The sequence below is a fragment of the Bos taurus genome, chromosome X (assembly GCF_002263795.3).
Source record: "Bos taurus isolate L1 Dominette 01449 registration number 42190680 breed Hereford chromosome X, ARS-UCD2.0, whole genome shotgun sequence".
In the NCBI taxonomy this organism is placed as follows: domain Eukaryota; kingdom Metazoa; phylum Chordata; class Mammalia; order Artiodactyla; family Bovidae; genus Bos; species Bos taurus.
The window spans coordinates 31,174,960-31,198,857 of record NC_037357.1 but is presented as its reverse complement, the minus strand read 5'-3'; the positions used below and the strand labels follow the sequence as shown (position 1 = coordinate 31,198,857).

At 40.9% G+C, this 23,898-nt stretch overlaps 1 protein-coding gene across 11 annotated transcripts in view; it reads right to left on the bottom strand.

Annotated features, from left to right (window-relative positions):
* AFF2 (ALF transcription elongation factor 2) overlaps positions 1 to 23,898 on the bottom strand; it is a 534,314-nt gene that overhangs the window by 452,800 nt on the left and 57,616 nt on the right. For 2 of the 11 annotated variants that reach the window (XM_024988036.2, XM_024988035.2), the window contains exon 1: positions 591 to 4,085. The exons of the other annotated variants lie outside the window; for them this stretch is intronic. The gene's annotated coding sequence lies outside the window, so the exon portion shown is untranslated. Of the gene's footprint in view, positions 1 to 590; positions 4,086 to 23,898 lie in introns of those variants that run through there. 11 annotated transcript variants of the gene reach the window in all.

Here is a 23,898-nt window from a genome sequence, read left to right as displayed (position 1 = left end):
TCTTTGTCTCTTCCTTATCAGCGCAGAGTACATGAGGCTAAGGGGGAAAAATACAGCTCTATGCTTTTCAGTATGGATTTCATGAAATGAAAATTTGCCAAATATTTTTAGTTACAATTGTCAGATCAGAATGTGACGGTTAACACTGAGTTTCTTGTTAAATTATGACTTTTCTTTCTCCTCAAATTATACAAAATATTCCAATGTTTGGCATCTTTTAAGCTTCACTTTCTAGAGGATAAAATTTAAAATCTTGACATTATTGAACCTAAACTTGTTTCCAGGACTGCAAAAAACACTAAAGTTCCCCATGTGTGGAAATAAGAGAGATGGTAACCTTCCTCCGCACATGCTTTAAAAAAACCAACAAAAAAGTAACCCATAATAAACCTGATGTTTAATTCAAACAGATTCTAATTTCAATGTCTTTTCTATGCTATTCTTGGGGACAAAAATTTTTATCACCATTTTAAAGAGCACAAGGTTGGTATCGACTTGCATTTCACAGACACACATAAGAAGCTATACAGTAGCCTAGAATTCCAAGTTCCTCTCCATTCCACAATCTTTCCCCCAGGCTTTTAACTCACCACACCCATCTGAGGCATTCTTTATCTAGCTTTCTCCCCCTCTAGTGGAGGTGCTGGGCACCAGGGTCCCAGAGGCTTAAAGGAGGCTAAATCGATTGTCCAACTGGAAAGACAGCAAACCACTGCGTGTTGACTGCCACTGCTCGCTGGCCCAACACTGAAACCTTTCTGTCTATCTTCTTCCGGAAGACGGTGACTCTTATCTAACTAGACTGCTTAATGTGTTCCAATGTGATTTCCCTAACAAATTTCTAACTCTGCCTGCTATTTATTATCACTATGCTGTAGCAATTCTAAATGCCAGTGATAAAATACCCCTCCTTGGAAAAAATTGTGTTGGGCTAAGTTGTAAGCAAAGAATCTAGGTACTGTTTCAATGAATCATCAATGAACAGTAAAACTAGCAAGTGAAACTTTTTTTGGCAATGGAACTGTGTACAAGCCTCTGTGTCCTTGTACTTTGAAGTAAAATGCTGACTCAAGAGGTGATGATTGGGAAACGTAAAGATGTAGAAACAAAGAAGTGCTGTTGGACTAGGGAACTGGTAACAATTTAGACTATAATTCTGCCACATAGCAGAACCACCCCCAAACTCCCAGTTCCCTGAAAGATACAGATAAAGGCTTGACACACATTCCTAAGTTGTTTTCACAGGAAGCAGACCCCCCTCCAGATGAAAACTACTGACCACAAGAACATAGACCCTAGACTGGCTGAAACCAGAAGGTTGATGATATTTGAAACTTCACCTTGATGCCAACGGATTCAAGAACTATCCACAAACTGATCACGCCCTTGAACACTATAAAACTCCCCACTACCCCCTCCAGGGTGGGTCACACAGTCTTTAGGGCATTAGCCCACTGTGGCCCCCTTTGCCTGGCAAAGCAATAAAAGCTACTCTTTTCTACTTCACCCAAAAGTCCATCTCCATATTTCTATTCAGCACTGGTGAACAGAGGCTGAGTTTTGGCAACAGAAACAGTTTTACTGAGATATAATTCATAAAAATACAATTCACCATTTTAAAGTATAGACTTCAGTGGCTCTTGTACAGTCACAGAGATGTGCACTCAACACCACTATCTAGTTCCAGAGCATTCCATCACCCCCTCCAAAAAATTCTTGTACCTATTAGCAGTCACCCTCCATTCGGCCCTTTCCCCAACTCCTGGTAACTACTCTATGGATTTGTCTATTCTGGTTATTTTACATAAATGAAATTGTACAATATATCACCCTTGGATCTGCCATCTACCGCTTAGCATAACATTTTCAAGGTTCATCCATGTTGTAGCATGTATCAATACTTTATTCATTTTTGTGGCTGGATAATATCCCATTGTATGGATAAAATATTATTTTGCATATCTTTTCATTAGGTGATGGACATTTGCATTGTTCCTATATTTTGGCCACTGTGAATAATACTGCTATGAACACTGGTATACAAAGTTTTGCGAGGACATATGTTTTCAACTCTGTTGGATATATAACTAGGAGTAGAATTGCTGTGTCATATGGTAATTCTAGTATTCTTGCCTGGAAAACTCCATGGACAGAGGAGCCTGGCAGGCTGCAGTCTATGGGGTCACAGAGTCAGACATGACTGAATGACTGAGCACAGCACAGCAAAGCAAAGTAACTCTGTGTTTAACTTTTTGAGTAACTGCCTAATTTCCACAGTAGCTGCACTTTACATTCCTATCAGCAATGTATAAGGATTCCAATATCTTTGCATCTTTACCAACACTTTTTAGTGTCTTATCTCTTAGAGCAGTGCCATCCTAGAGTGTGTGAAGTGGTAGCTCATTGTGGTTCTGATTTGCATTTCCCTGATAGCTAAGGATGTTGAACATCTTTTCATGTGTTTTTTGGTCCTTTGCATACCCTCTTTGGAAAAAAATCTATTCAGAGGTTTTGCTCATTTTTGACTGGGTCATTTCTCTTTTGATTATTGAGTTATATTTTTTCTTTATATACCAATACCTCATCAGATATGTGCAAATATTTTCTCCCATTCTAAAACATCTTTTTACTTTCTTGATGATGTTGTTTGAAGTTCCCTATCAATTTTTTGATAGGTGCTTTGGCACTTACCAGGTGGACCAGTGGTAAAGAATCTACCTGCAATGCAGAAGACACAGGAGATGCACACACATAATTTTAATTAAAATAATCTCTAATGCCTCAGGCCGAATAATATTTTTTCATAGTTTCTAAAAGTGCTTCCTATATGTAGATGGACCTAGAGATATAGTTTTACTAACAATGACCCTCTGACCCCGTGTTAATCCTTAGTTAGTGCCTGCTCAGTCACTCAGTCATGTCTGACTCTTTGCAACCCCATGGACTGTAGTCTACCAGGCTCCCTCTGTCCATGAGATTTTCCAGCAAGAATACTAGAGTGGGTTGACATTTCCTTCTCCAGGGGATCTTCCCAACCCAGGGATCAAACCCATCCCTCCCGCATTGCAAGCAAGGATTCTTTACCCCTGTGCCACCTGGCAAGTCCATCCTAGTTAGTTAGACTGGACCATAAATACTTTATGAGGTGTCCATCTGTCCTTAGGACAAAGAAATTCCTCAAACTTCCCAGAAAACTTTTTGTAGCTTTACAATGATCATGCTGCATTGTGAATACCTGCTTTTGAGCAAGTAAACTCAGCACTTTTTTTAAAAAATTGGTGTTATTTGGCCAGGAGGATTTGGGTTAGCAGCTTTTCCCATAGGAATGCAGTCTAGCTGCAAGACTTTTAGAAATCCTCTCTTTAATCAATACTACCTTTTACTTTACACTCCAAGACAGCTGTACCATCTGGTTTCCCATTAAATTAAATTTGTCTAAAAGTTTAAAATTTCTTGCTATCATTTGGATCTAGTTAAGCTTACCAACTCAGACTAAGTACACTGAGGGGCAGGGTAGAGAGCAATCCAGGCTGAATTTGTAACCAAACTGACTTTCAGCATATTTGGAAAGTAATACTGCAGTAGCTAATTAGGCATGGTCATCATATCCCTCTTAAGGATCCACAGAAGCAAGGTCTCAGGTCAAGTGGCCAAACTGTAGGGCCTGGGAAACAATGAAGTAGCCCACAGGCTTGGAGTTGCTTTTCTCATCTACAGCTTCATATGGACCACAAGTATCAGAAGCATAGCTGCACATAAACATCTGGGATGACAGACTAGGGATTCAATTATGTCTGTCTCTGAAAAGAAACACTATGTTGGACCCCTAACTCCCAAGACCTCAGAATCTAACTATTTGAAAGCAGGGTCTTTACAGAGATGATCAAGTTAAGATGAGGTCCTTAGGCTGGACCCTAATCCAAAATGACTGGTGTCCTTTAAAAAAGCGGGGGGGGGGGGATTGGGACACAGAGATGGGCATGCGCAGGGGAAAATCCATGTGATGACACAGGAAAAAGGTGGTGATGTGAAAGACGATTAGCGTGATGTATCTACAAGCCAATGAACAGCTGAGGCTCTTTCTCTAGAGCCTTTGGAGGGAGCATGGCCACACTAACACCTTGACTTCAAACTTCTAGCCTTCAAAATTGGGAGACAAAACAGTTCTGCTGTTCTAACCCACAAACTCAGCTTGTGGTGTTTTGTCATGGCAGCCTAAGAAAATGAATTCACAGCTCCGTGCAGCATGCAAAGGAAGGACTTTGGGTATCTCAGGTGGAAGGATTGTGGTCATTCCAGTGCTGCTGGCACGCCAAGACCATCAGCACAGTCAGTAGTAACATCTTGGAAATGAAAAGGAACAATACATGGTATACACCCCACATTTCTTGTCTGAAGATGCACATTTTTACTTTACTAAATGTTCTGAGACTTTAAGTCTCATTCTGGCTGTGTGTCTGGTGTGTAATAAAGGAAGAGTAATGGTTGTCTGGGTCGAATTGATGAGGCTGTGAGCTAAATAAGTCAAGAAATCAGTGAAGAAATCATCACCGCCTTCTCACCCCCAACTCATTCTTTATAAATAATGAGGATGTCTTATTGGGTGATATGAAATTTCATCATAGGCATATTGAAGGGCTATAACCACGTAGGTATTGTGAGGCTGTGTAACTAGTGGGGATCAAAATAAAGCTAAATGACAGTGATAATGACTGTCTGTAGATTATAAATCACTGCAAATATATACTAGGCACTTTGGGTTGGTAGAAACTGTAAATAATCTGCATCCTGATCCAGTCAAATTTAAGCCAAATACTGCTACAATGAATCAAGTCTGTACTGCTATAAATTAATGAGGCCAGTTAAATAGAGGCAAGGATTCTTTCCATTTTATCTACCATTACCCCTTTTTCATACATTGCCTGTAGGATGATATTACACACAATTGTGTGGGAAGAAAAAGATCACTGAAACAAATTTATCAAGACTTGTTTGGTAAGCATTACATTCTTAACTTTATTTCATGATATTGTCATTTATTCATTAGGCAGCTATCTATTGAGCCCTTATTACATGTAATAGGCAACCAAGGCACACCCAGTAAGAAGAGCTTCTAAATAATGATGTCAGATGAAGCTGATATGGTGACTTCAGCCTGAGAGGTCAAACACACACAGTTCTCCAGAAAAGCTTTGGGTCTGTCACAACAAATCTAAAGGTTTTTTTCATCTTAAATACGTATAAGGACTTAAGAGATTTTCACCCAAACTTTACTCCCAGGGAAAAAGAAACCAAAACAAAATGTGTCTAGAAAACACATGGTATTTCTCATTCCATGTATGTCTCCAATTTAAGAAAGTTTGCTTACTTTTCTGACAAAATATATTTTAACAAAAATTTAGTTCTCATTGAACAGCAGAAAAACGATGGCTGAAAGCTTGGTAAAAAAGAACTGCTCAATACTAACCTGTTTACTTTTGGGGTAGGGGAAAAGGAATGTGGCATATATTATGTACTTCTTTTGTGCAGAGTTTTCTAGAATTCTCTTAAACCTTATAGAACCCTAGGAGGGAGACACCTTTCTCCTCCATCTCCTCCTCCTCATCATCATCACCATCGCCATCATTTGTATTATTACCATTTTGTAGATGAGGAGACTGAAGTTCAGAGAGGGGAAGTGACTTCCCTAAGGTCACACACCCAGCAAGAGGCCACTTCATACTCTCCCACACTGCAAAATGCTGCTTCAAACTTACAGCTTCAAGAAAGGTATATCCAGCTTTTAACACCTCCTCATTATATGTAGTCTTGTACATTTGTCCCAGTATTTTATTGCTGTGCTTAGTCACTCAGTTATGTCCGACTCTTTGCAGCACCATGGACTGTAGCCCGCCAGGCACGTCTGTACATGGGGATTCTCCAGGCAAGAATACTGGAATGGGCTGCCATGCCCTCTTTCAGGGGTTCTTCCCAACCCAGGGACCGAACTTGGGTTTCCCACGTTGCAGGCAGATTCTTTACCGTCTAAGCCACCAGGGAACCCCAGTACTTTATTAGTGAACGTGTATTATGTTTATGACTTATAGACTCCTAAATACCCTTCTTTTATTTCATAATCTTCTCCTCCTATGTCTGTGTTTTCCAGTGATATATTTTAGATCTGAGAAAGTTTATATTTCAAAATGATTCATTTTGTTCTGCCAACTGCAAGGCAAGACTGCAATAAATGCATTCTTGTTGATCAAGAGTGTATTTGTGAGCAGAAAGAAATACTATCTGAATTTACATTGTGTTCTGGGACCACCACCAACTAATACATTGACATGCCAATATACTGGATTGTTTACATACAAAGTAAATGTCAAACAAAGGGAAAACCCTTTTGTCAGTTACTAGATATTCCTCTTACCTTCTGGGACCTGTCAAATTGAAGCAAAATGTGCCTGCTTCATCCTGTCATTACATTTGACCTAAACTTCATTTAAAAGACTGGAGAATTCATTTTAAACCTGTAGTATTGATTAGGCTTTAGAAAAGTATTTGCCTTGGAATTTGATTTAAGTCTTGCTCAACATTCACTTGTCAGGAAGGTAACAGCTTTACAAATGAAACCAAAAAGGAGGCATTTCATTCTAATTTCATTTGAAAAAAAAAAAAAAAGATTTTATAGAAGGAGACAAATTGGAAGAGCAACAAATTATCTTACCATCAAGGGCTCAAATGCCTGCTTTTGCCAGTTTATCAGTTATCTGGGCAGGAGACGACCAGGACATTTACTGCTCGATGGTAAGGAGCACATTGAAAGGCCTGTTGACAACTGATATAAGAGCTTTCCTTATGTTTATCTTTTTCTTCTTCTTTCAACAAGAGATTCCTGTTAAGAGTCTTACTGGCTTTATGATGCTGAGCGACTGTGGACCGCAGCCCTACTCAGCCCATGGGGAAGCTGGGATTTCCAGCAAGACGTCCCCTACTGCCAGTGAGATCAAAGGGCCACAGACAGAGGCTCCCCCCCGCCCGACAGTGAATCTTTAACCAGCCCTCTAGTGTGCTGGGGACTGCTGAGCTGGCCTTACCACCATGTACACTTGAAAGAACACCTCGCTCCTCCTGATCGCTACTGGTTTCTATAGAAACAAGAAAGAATCTGTTCTTTTGCGAAAATTTTCCCCTAAAGCTTTTTCTAGCACTGTATAAAACATTTATTTTTTGCTATCACTCTCCTCCATTTATAGCATCATTTAACCGATCAAAGAACAATGGGCTGAGTAAAGATGAGCGTGTCCTTCGTGTTCAGAAATCAAATCTTAACGTGCATTAAGCAGCCATGGTCAGTTCATCTCTCCTGGGTCACTTTAAGACTCAAGTATTTTAGAGTAAATACTTGAAACAATAGTGTATTGGAGAGGGAAAAGGGGTCAACAAGGTATTTACCCCACCACAGGCTGACTTTTCCACTTCAGAATACTTCAGCAGTTACAGTATTTAAATGAACTCTGTCTCATCAGCATCACCATAAATTATCCTTGAAAACTCTATGGCTCCTGACCACAGGAACATGAGTCATGGCCTTGATGCCTGTGTGGCTTAGCTTTGAGATAACAACTGGGTTTCCCTGAATTATTATCACGTGCCCTTCTCCAGGGACCACATTTGCTCAAGAGTTGCTAAGTCTAGTAAATATTGTATCTGTCCTCTTGTAATCATCAAGCAAACAGACTTTCCCTCCATCACAGAAAACCCCCAGAGCTGTTAGGTCATGAAAGAGGTACTGAACTAGGGTCGTGCTTAAAAACTAAGAATGGGAATCTCTGTGGCATAAATCAAGATTAAATCCGCTACCTGGTTGCATGTGTCTACTCTTCTATCACACTCCATTCATTTATTCCTGCCTCAATAAAAATTGAGTGTCAACTATTTGCCACACATGGGGTTTCAAGCACTGTAGGTAACATGTGGCATTGAGCAATACACACAGTCCCTGTCCACCCGGAGTTCATAGTCCAGCATGGGAGACAGGCATTAAACAAATACTCACACAATGAACTACAACAGTAAGAAAACCTATGAAGCAAAAGGACCGACTGCCTAAGAGGGACTCTAATGTAGGGTCTAAGGGGTCACAGAGATACCTGGGTGTTTTTCTAGCACATTGTTTATAAAGAGATATAAAGTAGGGTTTTCACTTCAGATGAAATTAACTTGAAATTCGTGCACTGTAAAATCGTGGAACTGTCAGAGATCTTGAGAGGTGAATGGCTTCAGATGAAAATTATCCTGAAACGTGTACCTGTTTTGCAAAATCACGGGACTTATCAGAAATTTTGACAGGTGAATGATTCAGCTGTTCAGGATAATGGCTTTCTCAATCTGGAAATTCTTAAAAATGAAGGCTTTCAGACTTTGGTGGCTCATCTGGTGTTTAAACATATTATAACTCTGAGAATTGCATCTTAGCTACCAAGATATCGAAAGGACCACATCATAAAGTAACTCACCCATAAAGTGGTCTTAAACTCGGAGAGGAGGGGATGCAACTGCACTAAAATGCTGTATTACATGCTCTGAATCCAATACAGACTGAGCACCAGAGTCTGAGGACTAACTCTCTACTCATAAAACACATAAACAATAAAATAAATACTTGGTATTCATGGTGATCCGGTTTTGCTATTCACACGACCATAATCATTTTCATATTTTTCATTCTTTTGCTTTTATTCTGAATAAAAGTTGGTATCTGGTTAAAAAAAGAGACACTTACAAATGTATATTGATAAAGGGCATGAACTTTGAAATCAAACACACTGAGTTTGAACCCTAACTGCACCACCTATTACTGTATAAACTTGGGTAAATCATACAACATTCTGAGTCTTGGTTTTGTACCTGTGAAATGGGGATAATAATAACTCATGAGGTTGTTGCAAATGTTAAATGAGATAATACATGTAAACTATTTGGCACAGAGTAAACATACAGAAAACAAAGGCTTAGGATATGCACACACCTGAAAATGCACTTTTAACTGACCTATACTTTTATACATATTTTATAAACATGTATGTGTGTATTTCTTCCTACCTTATTGCTACTGTGAAAATAAAGGAAACCTCATTTAAAATGGAGTCAGGAAGCCCTGAAAGAGGACTCTCTGCCACTGCACTACCACTCTCTGCCACTTGCAGACCTCAGCAGGAAGAAGTGTACCTTATATTTACAAACTACAAGAAGTTTACACATTCTTGTTGGAGGAAGAGAGATTTTCTCTTGGCCTAGCAACAGTCCAGCCAATAAGAAAACACCACATTTAGCCAATCAGAAGTCGCCACCACCTTGAACTCATGCTTTACTCCAATGAACTTTCATTGTAAACAACCCTTCCCAACCTCCTCCTTTCCTCTATAAAAGTATGCTCCTCTTCTTTGTTCTCCAGGCTTGCCTATGGCATGACATAGTTTGCTTATGCTGACTGCAATTCCTCTGCTATTCTCAAACTAATTTTGCTGGTAAAATAACTAGCTATTTTATTTTTAAGGTTGACATTTCATGGTGTCAGAAGTGGGATCCAAAGATGACAATCTCCTGAGGAAATAATGACTCCTAGAACTGTCTGGAGTACCCACTTGAGCAGCTCGTACTCTCTCCCTCTGTGAGTTATCTTTTTCTATTAAATTGAGTAAGCCTTTTCTTTGATCCAAGCTCCCTTCCTTTGGTCAAGCTCTCTGACTTTATTTGGGACCAGTTTTTGTTTTCATGAAGGCACTTCCCTTTCTGGTGAGTACTCTTCTGTTTTCTAAACTTCAGAGTTTTGAGCAGTGGGATCAAACTCTCCTCAACTATCTCGAGAGTGTCCCCCTTCTGGGACCCCAGCTGGTTTTATGTTTAAAAGCTATGGTCCCTCCTTATGCACATTTTAACTAAATGGACCAATTTGACCAAAATAATTTAGAATTCCAATGGCCATTATGGGGAACTTTTGACCTCCCCAAATTTGTTTTTCTCAAAACTAAATTAGAAGACCACATCTCTCAAATTACAGCTCAGAGTAGGCAATGGCACCCCACTCCAGTACTCTTGCCTGGAAATCCCCATGGACGGAGGAGCCTGGTAGGCTCCAGTCCATGGGGTCGCTGAGTCAGACACGACTGAGCGACTTCACTTTCACTTTTCACTTTCATGCATTGGAGAAGGAAATGGCAACCCACTCCAGTGTTCTTGCCTGGAGAATCCCAGGGACGGGGGAGCCTGGTGGGCTGCCATCTATGGGGTTGCACAGACTCGGACATGACTGAAGCAACTTAGCTGCAGCAGCAGCAGGAGGCTTCCAAATGCATTCAAGACTCTAAAATCACCTCTTTACAAAATACTATTTCTAAATTAATTGAGGAAAATAAACAATTGGAAAAAATTAAAAAGCTACTAAGGTCTCTTTTCGCCCTCCCCTACCCTCTATGTCTCCAGGTACACAGGAGCCATCTTGTGCCAAGGTCTTTACCCTGGTGCCATTTTCCTTTTTTCCTCAGTGCTGTTCTACCTTCTCATTCTATTCTTTTCACTGAACTTCCTATTTTCTATGAACTTCTCCCTACTTCCACCTTACCTGAACCTATTAAAATCTTCCCTTTTAAATTAGGCCCACTGAAGATTCAAATGATAAATCTGTAATTTCTTGTGTTCCTTGTACTAATGCTGAACTACAAGCTATAGTCAGATTTTCCCAAAGTAATTGAGGATCCCCACAAATTTGCTGAGGAATTTAATATGGACATTCATACTTATCAGCCTGGTTTCTCTGACTTATATCTGCTATTTCACATGCGTGTCAGTGAAGATCAAGCTGAATACTGGATTAAAAACTGCTAGTTGGGTAAATCCAAAAGAGTTCCTAGGAGTACAACCAGGAGGCCAATTCTCTATTATATGATCAAACTCCGGGAACTGCCAAGTGACACCATTTGGCAACTTCTAGGCCTTTCCCAAAACCTATTAACTGAAATGAGATTCAGACTTGAACTCAGAAACCCAAATGAACCTCTGCACAACTATCACAGTCAACTCCAAATTATTTTTAAGGACAATTCTGGTCTATGGATGTTGAATCCACTCAGGTAGGCTTTAACTCTATGTTAATTAAGGGCTAAACCAGGATCTTTCTCTTCCAGTTAAAATGACCAGGGTGGAATGGGAAACTACATCTATGCCACATTTAATTAATTTAGCAAACAAGTTTGTCTAAATCCAGCATGATTCAACTAAAAGGAAGACCACTAAAATCTTCACTTTCTAACTCCAACTAATGGAGGTCCATAAACAAATAAAACAAACCTCCTGGTTTTTCAGCCATCACTGCCAAAAGCCAGGACATTGGGAAAAAGACTGTTACAAGTTTAAGCACTCCAGGTACCTTCAGCCCTCCAACCAGCCTTTCCAATGCCCTCCTAACCCCCAATGATGGGGCTTTGAGGAACTACAGCGTGAGTGCATGCTAAGTCCCTTTAGTAGCATCTGACTCTTTGCAACCTGATGGACTGTAGGCCTGCCAGGCTCCTCTGTCAATGGGCTTCTCCAGGTAAGAATACTGGAGTGGGTTGCCTTGCCTTCCTCCAGGGGATCTTCCCAACCCAGAGATCAAACCTGTGTCTCTTATGTCTCCTACACTGGCAGGCAGGTTTTTTACCAAGAGGACCACCTGGGAAGCCTTAAGTGTGCTTCCAAATCCTCCCTCTTAATCAGCTTGAAGAAATCACTCTCTAGATTGGGAATGAATATTTCTATGACCTTAATTGACACCAGAGTTACACTCTCAGTGCTTTACCCCACTGTTATTAACCAGTGCCTGCCTCAGAGTATTAAAAAGGTCAAATAGTGGTGATCCCAAATAAAAGTCAACAGGTTCTTGTTTCTAAAAGATGGGGAACACATGTATACCTGTGGCGGATTCATTTTGATATTTGGCAAAACTAATACAATTTGTAAAGTTTAAAAATAAAATAAAATTAAAAAAAATAAACCTATCTCTTTCGATTTAGGCCCTCTAAAAGATACCCAGCATTTGCTCCTTAGTTCCCCCACTCTTACTCATTTTCTGGGTTGAGATTTCCTAGAAAAATATTCTGGATTTTCTTTCTCCCCAAAAATGGAGAATAATTCTAGAATTTAATAACAACAACCAAAATAGCCACCTACTTAGTGAATCATATGACCCTTGAACATCTTTTATTTGCTCCATCTCTGATGGCTGCTGCTGCTAAGTCGCTTCAGTCGTGTCCAACTCTGTGCGACCCCATAGACGGCAGCCCACCAGGCTCCCCTGTCCCTGGGATTCTCCAGGCAAGAACACTGGAGTGGGTTGCTATTTCCTTCTCCACTGCATGAAAGTGAAAAGTAAAAGTGAAGTCACTCAGTTGTGTCCGACTCTTAGTGACACCATGGACTGCAGCCCACCAGGCTCCTCCGTCCATGGGATTTTCCAGGCAAGAGTACTGGAGTGGGGTGTCATTGCCTTCTCTGTCTCTGATGGCACTGAACCTAATTCTAAGGAAACTAATCATTTGTCCCTATAAGATCAGCTGCCACCTCCTTATGGGCAAAATCCTCAACTGATATTGGCAGATCCCTCCTATTAAGATGCAAATAGATCCGTCAAAGCCTCTCCCCAGAATTAACCAATACCCTATAAATAAAGAGGCCCTCCAGGGCATTAAGCCAATAATGGATAATTATATGGCCCAGGGTCTCATTATCTGGTACACTAGTCCCTGCAACAGGCTTCCCAGGTGGCTCAGTGGTAAAGAATCTGCCTGCCAATGCAGGACATGTGGGTTCAAGCCCTGGGTCAGGAAGATCCCCTGGAGAAGGAAAGGCAACCGACTCCAGTATTCTTGCCTGGAAAATCCCATAGAGAGAGGAGCCTGATAGGCTGCAGATCATGGGGTTGCGAAGAGTTGGACATGAAATTAGCAACTAAACAACAAAAATGGTCCCTGCAACATCCCTGTTTTACCTGAAGAGAAACCCAAAGGCCAAGGATGGAGATTTGTCCAAGATCTCCAGGCCATAAACTATACTGTCATCCCTTGTCACTCTGTTGTTTCCAATTCCAATACTTTTGCAGCCTCATACCCACCAAAGGCAAATTTCTCACTGTGAGTGATTTATTAATATGTAGCACCTTCTTTAGGATCCCTACAGATAATGCTAGTCAATATCTCTTTGCCTTTATTTGGGAAGGACAACAATATACCTGGACAGTAATGACCAAAGATTTTACCAAAAGTCCTTCTTACATCTCACAAATCTTGAAAGCTGATTGAGGTTATATAAAATGTTCTGGAGGCTCTACTTTATTACAGTATATAGATGACTTGCTTCTCTGCTCCCCTTCCCAGATCTTTTTTTAGGAAGACAGCATCCACCTGTTGAAGCTTGGGAGAAACTACAGTTTGTTCAAACCCAAGTTCGTTATTTGCGGCACCTGGTCATGGGAGAGCAGCTGGGCACCCAAACCCAGATAAGCTTCATGACATCCTGAACTTCCCAAAGCCCAATACCAAACTCAGTTTTGAGGTTGGGTTGGTTATTTATTGTTAGAACTGGATTCTGAACTCTTTCACAGCCCAGTCTTTATATGCCCCACTAAAGAACAGCAAACCTGACTCTTACTGCTTGGGAAGATCTGCATGACCCAGCTTTTAATACATCTTCCTACCCATGGACATTCTAATTATCAACTTTATATTGGAGAAGGAGACAAGTACTCTCGGAATAGTCACCCAGAAACACGGGGTTCACCAATACCCCATAAGGTACTACAGCCAGCAGACAGAGCCTATGGTATGAGGACACTCCTCACCTCGGAGCCATTTCTGTCACATTCCTTTTACTTAAGGCCACCAAGAGATAGTCATGGGATCCCTTCTAACCATCTTTGTACCCCATGCAGTAGAGCCCTCCTGAATTCTCATCAGTCTCAAAACCCTTCAGCCAGTCATCTTACTTTCTAGGAAATCCTCATAGTAATCACTCTTCATATAACTCTCTCATTGTGATCACCTTAGTTCTGCCACCCTTCTTCCCTCCTCTAAGGACTACACTCCTCATGACTGACTCTGACAGATCATCTTTTGCCCCCTTGCCACGATACACAGGAAACTCCTCTAACCAATGCTGTTTTCATGGTTTACAAATGGTTCTTAAAGAATTAAAATGGTAAATATTGTGCTGGATATGTAGTTTCAACTCCTTTTAAAATCATCAAGGTGGGACTTTTGCCTTTGGCTACCTCAGCCCAACAGGTTGAAATATATGATCCTACTTGGGACAGAATTTCATCAAAGGGCAAAACAGCAGACACTAAATATGCCTTTGGAGTAGCCCATGACTTCAAAGTGCTGTGGAAACAGCAAGTCCTCTTTACTTCTAGTGGCGATAAAATTTTCAATGGCTCTTATGTCCATTAGAGGCCACATTCTTGTCAGCCACTTCAGCTATGATTAAGGTCCGTGGGTATTCCAAACCTGACTCCCTGGAAGCTAAAGGAAACCACATTGCTGACATTTCCACCAAGAATGCTGCCCTCAAAGGAATGAAAGATCAAACCTCTGTCATGTCCAAATTGACAAATGATAACCTAGAGAAATCAGTTTGAGGAGCCCAAGAATTGGCTCCAGAAAAGGAAATAGAAGATTGGAAATCTAGTAACTGTTGGCTCAATAAAAGGGAGAACTCTGGTTTGGGCCAAGTAACAATCCGGTCTAGCCAAGGACTCTAAAATTCTCATTACTGTATATGCATTAAACCATTGGTCCACAGATAAAATGATAAACACAGATAAAATGATCAACACTGGTGGGAGATAACAATAAGGCCACAAAAAGTGCCTATTTTGCTTGTCCCATCTGCCCAAAACATATATAATTCAGGAAAACCTGTTGGCAGTGTTCCTGAACGCTTTAAATTGTCCAATGGACACTAGAGGTTTGGGAAGTAGATTTTACTCAATTTCCCCCATCTCATGGATATAAATATGCTTTAGTCATCGTTTATATGTTTTCCCACTGGGTCTAAGACTTCCCATGTAGACAAGCTACTGCCTCTTCTGTGCCTAAAATTCTTTTAGAAAAGATTATCCTTACCTGCGGAACTCCTCTTGAGCTCCATAGTGACCAGGGAACTCATTTTACTGGTCAAATATCACAACAAGTCTGTATTGTTTGGCCAGTCCTACCGCATTTTCACCACACTTCTCACCCTCAATCCTCAGGGCTGGTCTGATGCACTAACGGCAACGTTAAGACTCAATTCACAAAATTTGTGAAAAACCTTTCCATTTGTAGTACCCTGGCCAAAGGCGCTGTAATCAGTCCTTCTAAATCTCAGGTCCAAACCCTTATGGAACCCATAAAATCTCACCTTTTGAGATAATCACAGGATGCCCAATGCACCTGGCTTCTGCTTCTTTTGATCCACAACTGATAAAAGGAGATCAGACTTCAATATTGTAAAGGCTTAATTGCTTGCTTCTGTTGAAAATTACCATGTTTTAGAAGTACAGTCTTTTCACAGTGTCTCCCATCTTTCATATTCTCTGGAGACGAAGACCTTAAACATCACTCCTTACAACCTAGAGATTTCATCTATTGGACAATACACCTCCAGAAAGACTCCCTTCAGCCCCGTTGGGAAGGCCCCTATCAGATACTATTAACCAATTGTGTTGCCAGACTCCAAGGAATACACACTTGGATTCACGTATCACATCTAAAGAAAGTGTCAAGCCCTGGCTGGACCTGCACACAAACTGCTGACCTAAAAATACAAATTTTCAGAACTTGAGGTGAACAGCCATTGAAGGAGGCAGCTTTCTCAAGATAACCAGACCAGGCCTGTATACCCATTTTTCACTGTTGGTCCTCACTTGATTTTCTCCTTCTCTTTATTGGGAAGACAATACTCTTACCTGCCTTTCCAATCTCCTAAGAAAGGAGGAAACATTTCTGAGTGTTGGATCTGTCAGCAGAAACTCTGATCTGTTCACGATGTTGGTGATCCCTTGATTTTATCTGTAACCAATTTCTCTTTAGTCCCAAATGCCACTGTCAATTATACTCACTAGCCTATGCATGTTACCTATCTGGTTAGACTATTACAGCCAGGTGTTCCCATACGTTGTTTCAAACATTCTCTAACAATAACCATATTAGTGCAGCTGAACACCTCCACCTTTGCACTCTTTTTTCTTATTTTTAAATACAACCCATTACCTTGGGACCCAATCCTTCTGTTGACTCTGAGCAACATCAATGAAATAGAAATCATTGTAATTGAATGCTCTCAGGGCCATAAACCTAGTTGCAAGCATATGAATAACTACATTGTATTTGCATCCTTAAAGTTTGGTAAACAGGTTAGAATGAAAAAAGTTAACAAATATGACATTTTTATCATTATTAAAATAAAATGGAGAAAGCTAAAGATAGCAAAAGAACCTAAAAGCTAAAGCTAACATCCTCAAATGACTATGTATTATAAATTATTATGGCTACCAGTCAATCCTAAAAGAAATCAACCCTGAATATTCACTGGAAGGACTGATGCTGAAGCTGAAGCTCCAGTATTTTGGCCACCTGATGGGAAGAGCCAACTCAGAAAATATCTTGATGCTGGGAAAGACTGAGAGCAAGAGGACAAGGGGGCAGCAGAGAATTAAATGGTTGGATGGTATCACTGACTCAGTGCACATGAGTTTGAGCAAACTCCAAGAGGTAGTGAAGGACAGGGAAGCCTGGCATGCTTCAGGTCATGGGGTAGAAAAGAGACATGACTTAGTGATTAAACAACAATAACAATGACCTTAAATTTTTTTCTGTTTCCTAGGAGTAAAAACCTAATCATCTCTGATAAAAATATATTCACAAATTTTTGCTGCTGCTGCCTTTAGGGAAATACTGACTAAAGTGTTTGAAAGAATCAGTCTCCTACAACCTAAGAAAATACAATACAGGGGAGATAGCATGAGTTTTTATCATATATATATATATATGTGTATATATATATATACACATATATATGTGTGTATATATATATAAAATAAATAACTTAATGTTCCTTCAAGCAGAGAAATGTTCAATTATATACTATGGCAAACTCTTAGGCTGTAGTCACAAAGTCAAGCACTGAGAGTTTCCTGGGTTGACAATAACTGGCCAGTCATTAGCATAATGCTCAACAAAACATAAACCAGAGGAAACATGAAGGAAGGAAGGTATAAGTTCAGCTTGGAGAAATCCAGGAAGGCTGCTTGGAGAAGGCTGCGCTTGGGTTGAACATTGAAGGATGATTAGGTTAGCAGTGATGGAGAAGGTGAGAAAGACCTCTTCCTGACCACTGGAAGAGCAAGAGTAAAGGCACAGATGAGGAAGGAAAGAACAAAAAATAAGTAATTACAAGTATGAAATGGCAGAGCAAAAGGTGTGGTGAGAAACGGCAGATGAGGCCACATCAATGCCTCCAAAATAGTATGCTGAGTACTCTTAATGCTTTTTTCTCTAATCAAGAAAGAACTACCAAATGCTTTGTAGAAAAACACCTGTCTTCCAGACAGTTCATTGCCTCTCTTGCATCAAATGAATGAGGCAGCTCCTCTATAATTAAAGGCATTTTGGACTTCACTTTCTTACCAATTTCTTTATTAGTTACTGAATACAGTCTAATGATGGAGAAGGAAATGGCAACCCACTCCACTATTCTTGCCTGGAGAATCCCATGGACAGAGGAGCCTGGCAGGCTGCAGTCCATGGGGTCTCAAAGAATCGGACATGACTGAATGACTTCACTTACTTACTTACAGTCTAATGATATAGTATATCTGTCATCCTAAGTGCCTTAGACATGACCAAAATGTATATTTAAAATATATCTGGGATTGAATTCAAATGATCAAATAGAGTTGCAATTTAGTCCTAAAACACTGCTACTGCCAGACAGGTAACTGTCACGATGGATTTATTAAGTCTTTCCACAGTAAAAGAAACATCATTTACAGCATGTTTGCTGTTTTCTTCAATTGTAGCTTTCTGGGTATATGGAGGTTTCTGTGTCAGTCTGCAGAGTTTCCCTAACTTGATTAACTTTTTGGTATCACCTTCAGTTTTGTGTTAACCTCTGGAAAGAAGAGGTAGACAAGTTCAAAGAGGGTCTGTTGTCATTCCTTCCTGCCTTTCACCAAGCATTTACCAAATGCCTGTCATGTGCCAGACACCAACTTGGATACTCGATGCACCAGAAGATATAAGAAAGTGTTCCCACTCTACCCTCAAGCAGTCTTGTTGGGGAGACAGCCTAGGGTGAAATTCAGTACAGAGATGTTTGCAGGTTTACAAATGAGTGCATGGAATGGAGGGGTAAAAGGTTTTTCCCACTGGCTTGCTTACAAACAGTTTTATTTTGTTCTTGTCTCACCAAAGATAAAACTTCAATCACTATTTTGCAAAGGCTAGTCCTTTATTATAGAAAAAAAAAAACATTTCAAGAGCCTGTAGTTATATAGACATAAAGCACCACACTCCGCCTGGCCACTCAAGACAAAAATTGAGAGGATATGCTCAATTCCTCCCTTTCAGTCAACCTTCCCCCTCCAGAGACACACATGGGATCCATCAGCAACCATTACTGACTCCACCTCTAACACCTCTCCTGCATCCATGCACTTCTCTCCATCCACGTGCATCATCACTCGCCTGCCCCACTGCAACAGCCTCAAGATCTGGCCTCCCTCCAGTGTGTTCTCCAAAGGTGCCCTTATAATATGTGAATTGCCTCATGATATTTCCCCCTTCAACTCCTCCAATGGCTTCCCACTGCAGATGGAATAAAATTCAATTTCCTCATCTCAGTCTTTGAAGTACCCACCAATTTGGTCCTTGTGTACCTCCATGACCTCAGCCTCTGGAAGGTTACCCTCCTTAACAAGGTTCATTTTTTTCCTCGAAAAAGCCAAGCATGCCCCTTCCTCAGGGCCTTTTGTATTGTGCTGCCATCTCCTTGAAGAGCTGCCTGAAGATCCTTGCTTCGTTGGCTTCTTCTCATCATTGAGGTCTCAGCTCCACCAGGGTCTTCTCAGACCACCCGGCTATAGTCGGCCTCCTCCACTTCCGTAACTGCATCACACCATCCAATCTGACTGTCTTCAAATAATGTACAGAAATCGAAAATGAGAGCATCTGTTGCTTTTTTCACATCTGCCCACTCGGACTAGAATGTAAGCTCCATGGAAACAAGCACCAAGTTCCTGGCACGTTGGGGAAACCCCTACCCCATCTCTGAACCGCCCCTCCCCCTGCCTGCCCCCTGAGCTGGGACTGAATCCTTCTTAGGAAGCAAGATGGGCATGGGAATGGGGTCACCAAGGGCACATCATCACCACTCCTTGAACCTGACTCCCTGTGCACCCTCACAAGGAACAGTCTCTAGAAGTGGTTCCCTCCATGGGACTCGTGTTTCCCAAACAGCGTCGCCACCTGAACCAGGGCTGTATATAGGAATCACCATGGAAAACAGGTCAAGTTCTCAAAGACTCAAAGGCTGATTTCACTTATTCACTGAACTCCTTCTTCACTCAGTTGTTGTTTTGAACAACCATGAAATATTTTTGAGTACCTACTGAATGTCAGGCTGGCACAGTGGATACAAAGAGCCTAAGACATGGCATTGATCCTCAAGGAAGCCAGAGTCCTCTGAAAGAGGAAAATACTGCAAACAAATAATCACGCTGTCGGGAGAGCTGCAGAAAGTGTTAGGGAAGCCCAGAGGTAAAATACACTGTCACCAAGAAGCCCATGGAGGGGGAGAGAAAGGAATTAGGAAAACTCGAGAGAGGGGGCATTAGAATTGGGCTTTCAGGGTGAGCAGGAGGTACCCAAAACTCAGTCATCAAGTACATTAGAATTTTAAGGCAAATTCTTAAAAATCAAAATTAATGCAATTTTTTTTCCTTTTGCCTCAGGCTCCAATGTCCCTGAGAACATTCTGATTCTGTCATCATTTAAAAATTAGATCTTTTTTTTTTCATTGTGGATTTTTTTTAATTTTGATTTTTCACAAAGACTCTATTAAAATATTACTGTCTCAATGACTGATGCTACCTGAAATGCTGGGTTGGGGTGATGGACCTGCCTCCCCCTAGTCATAGACCTTCCCTAAGCCAAGCAATGTGTGTGATGAGGGGTAGACAATCAGTCCATTTTTCCACCTAGTCAACTAGAACAGACCAACAAGAACTACTAAACTCACTTCCCTGGCACTACTTGGCAGAGTCAAACCTGGCTTCTTGATGTAGGAACCTCACTGATCACTCGTGTATACTTAGTCGCTCAGTCATGTCCGCCTCTTTGTGACCCCATGGACTGTAGCCCACCAGGCTCCTCTGTCCATGGGATTCTTCACGGACAGAATGCTGGAGTGGGTTGCCATGCCTTCCTCCAGAGGATCTTCCCGACCCTGGGTCTCTTATGTCTCCTGCATTGACAGGGGGGTTCTTTACCAATAGCGCCACCTGGAAATCCTATGTGCCCTCTATTATCTAACACACACAGGGCACCAAGAACTGAACACACAGCATTCAACAGCCAGCTCCCTGGATTTCTGGTGTCTGTAATGGCTTTCCTCTAAGTGAAGTCAGTACTTCAAAAAAATGGTCATCCCTCCTCATCAGAAAGTTGAATGGCATCCATTACTATTTTCCTCCATTTTACTATATGAATACATTTGGCACTGGTAAAGAAGCTCCCTTTAGCTAAGTAAAGCTAAAGAGCTGGTGCCAGTCTCTTCAAGGGGGAGGGGGGATAGAGTCATTTCCAAGAATTCCAGGCTATAATTTTTACATTACAATCTTATTACCAAGAGGTGGTTTTGTTTGGCACATCCCTTTCCGTTTCTTATACATTTGGAGACAGACATGAGAGCACATGTGCTCTCTATTATTTCTTCTAAATATTCCTCTTGTTTAAAAGGGGAAGGTGGGCCTTGGGAACCCAGCTTGATGACAGAGCTGCTATAGATAGGTCTGTAAATGAGCCTCTGGCTTCTGGCTTCAAAGATACAGCATGGTGAGCAGGGAAAACACTTAGGCCCACAAAACTGCCTCTCACTCTTAGAGCTCATAACCTCATTGATTTCAGTCCGGATTTATGGCATCATTTGTTCCTGATAAGAACTACTCGCCTGCAAAACTCTACCAGGAGAAGGTAAAATATAACCTAGCAGGGCAAACTAGAAAGGGAAAAGAAAAATCAAACCAAGTGAGGACTTGACAAATTCACTGCTCTTGCTCTGCTTCTTTTGTTCATTTAATACAACTTGCTCTGTAAAACTGGCCTCAACAGTCCCAGTTTTTGCCTTCATCCTCCAAGGGACCAGCTCAAATGCTGGGGACCAATGAGCTGTGACTCTATCCAAGACCCACGTGTTTGTTAAAGGCAGTTAAGCATCAGATGGGGTGAAAGCTTACATCAGCCCGAGTTCAAATCTCACCCTGGCCCTTTATGAGCTGTGTACCCTGGGCAAGTTACTTAATGTTGGCACCTTTGGAAAAGATGAGTGCCTAAGGTTCTCAAAAAGCCATGGGTTAATGAAACATAGCAAACACACTGCCTGAGTCATGGTAAATATTCAACAAAATGCTACTACTATTAACAGACACTTTTGAGAATATTTACATTCATTTATATAAAGATATACTTTAGGAACTGTTCTTAACAGGTACAACAGGTCACGACAATTTTTAGTGTCATGACAGTCTACCACTGAGAATTAAGAAACCTCCTTTTATTTAAATTGAGTAGAATCATAAATTAATGAGGCTCTTCAGATAACAAACTAGCAGACATTTGACATTCAAATGAATGCCAGCACCTTCCAAGCAGCACCATGAGGAAACTGTACCCTGTTTTCAAGGAGACAGACATTGCTCAACCGAGTTTGGAATTCCTCCGAGGGAATTACCTTCAAGAATAGTTATGAACCAGGCATGAAAATGAGGCTCATTATTTTCCAGTTCATTCATTCTTCAGTAAAATGTGTATTCGACCTTATCAGCCTCCTTACTGGCCAAATCTGGCTCCAAATGACATTTGGTTGTTTCATGAAAAAAAAAAAAAAACAAAACAAAACACTGCTCTCAGGAGATGAAAATCTGAGGCCGAGAATGATATTCAAAAAGAACAATGCACAGATTTCAAAAGCCACTCACAAAGACAAAATTGCCAACTCTTACCAATCTGGAGGATATCACTTTGGATAGAGCCAAACTCAGGCTGGACAGGTACCTTTGTTCTGAACGTGGCTGTTAAATATCAGCCACTTTCCCGTTAACATTAGGAGACCTACAGCCATTTATAGCAAGTCTATTTCCTAATTAAACATTGTGACCATTTCCACTTTTTGAAAATTATTCTCTGCCTACTTTGAGCATCTACATAGAAACAGCAATCTCAGCAATAATAATCCCTCTGAAATCATCTCTTTTTAAAGTTACCCTAAAGTGCAAAGGCCATTCCACTGAGATCTAGCCAGATATATAGAATGCAAATATTTTTGAAGGAAACAGTACACAGAAGAAGAGAACTTCTTCCATACAGGGTTAATAACGAAAATGCTGATATGACCTTAAGGATGGTGGCACCCTGAACCAGTGCTATAATTAATCTAAATGTACTGTAATTACACTAAATGTTACTTCTGTAGAATAGTTCCAAATCATGTGGTTTTTATGCTTAGATAACATGCAGTTTATTTCCAATCATGGATGTAGGCATGATTTGCTAAAGGAACATTAGGTCTGGAAGCAATATCTTAATCAAATCAGAATTTTTTCTGTAAAACAAATCTTTGGCTTTTGAAGAATTAGCAGCATCTAATGCCTTAGGGTAGAATGTGAAACTGAGCTGAAATCCCCATCCCTGGATCTCTCCCTCTGCCCTCTGGCTTCCAGTCACTCACGAGTACATCCGTGTAGCCTCCCACACTTTCTGTGCTCATAAACCACCAGGGCTATGTCTAAATTACACCTGAAAACTCCGTGTAGAAAATCAGTTGTATGAAAGTTCACCTTGTGTGGTTTATTCATTTCTTCAGAACAGAAGCTGGTTCCTTTTGGAAAGTACTCGTTTAAACAAAACCTAATAGCAAGCATCAGTAAATTAGAAGGTTATTGGTATGTGCATAATTTCATGCATAAAAACTGAATGAATATTCCAGGGCTGAAAATGCAGGCTCTTACACATGCAGAAAATTTTTTTTGGTGATGCTAGTGTTTCATGGGAGGACTGACTGGGATGGGACACAAAGTCATTGGTTGCTGTCATCTTTCGGTTTTGTGGTTTTTCTCCATGCCCATCTCCCCAGTGTTGGGAGCTTAAACAGTTTTGTCACTGTCCCCAAAAAGAAATGTCAGTCTTGGTTTAGAACATATCTTGACGAATCCAAGCCTGGTGCTCCAGTCAGGAAGCAGAACTTGTTACATATGGAAAAGGTGGAGGAAACCACGTTCTCAGGGCAGAACTTCCACTCACTCTAAGACAATATGTACTTTCAAACACACGTCAGATGAGGGGGCATTCTCCCTCTTCATGGTGCACATCAATGATCAGGTATTCAGTAGATGAATGATGAGAAGAGAAAGGGCAAAACATAGGTTCCAAGAGAGCCTAGAATCCTCTTGCTGTCCTTTCACTAGCCTTTGTAGCAACAGTGGAATCAGCCATCTCCACCAAAATTCTCCTGAACGTGCTCTGTTCTTAACTGGCAGGAGTTCAGTTCCCCAGACTAGAACACTGTGAGCTCTCACACAATGTGTGGAAGCCAGAGGCTGGGCAGTGAAAGAAATGAATCCTGGGAGCC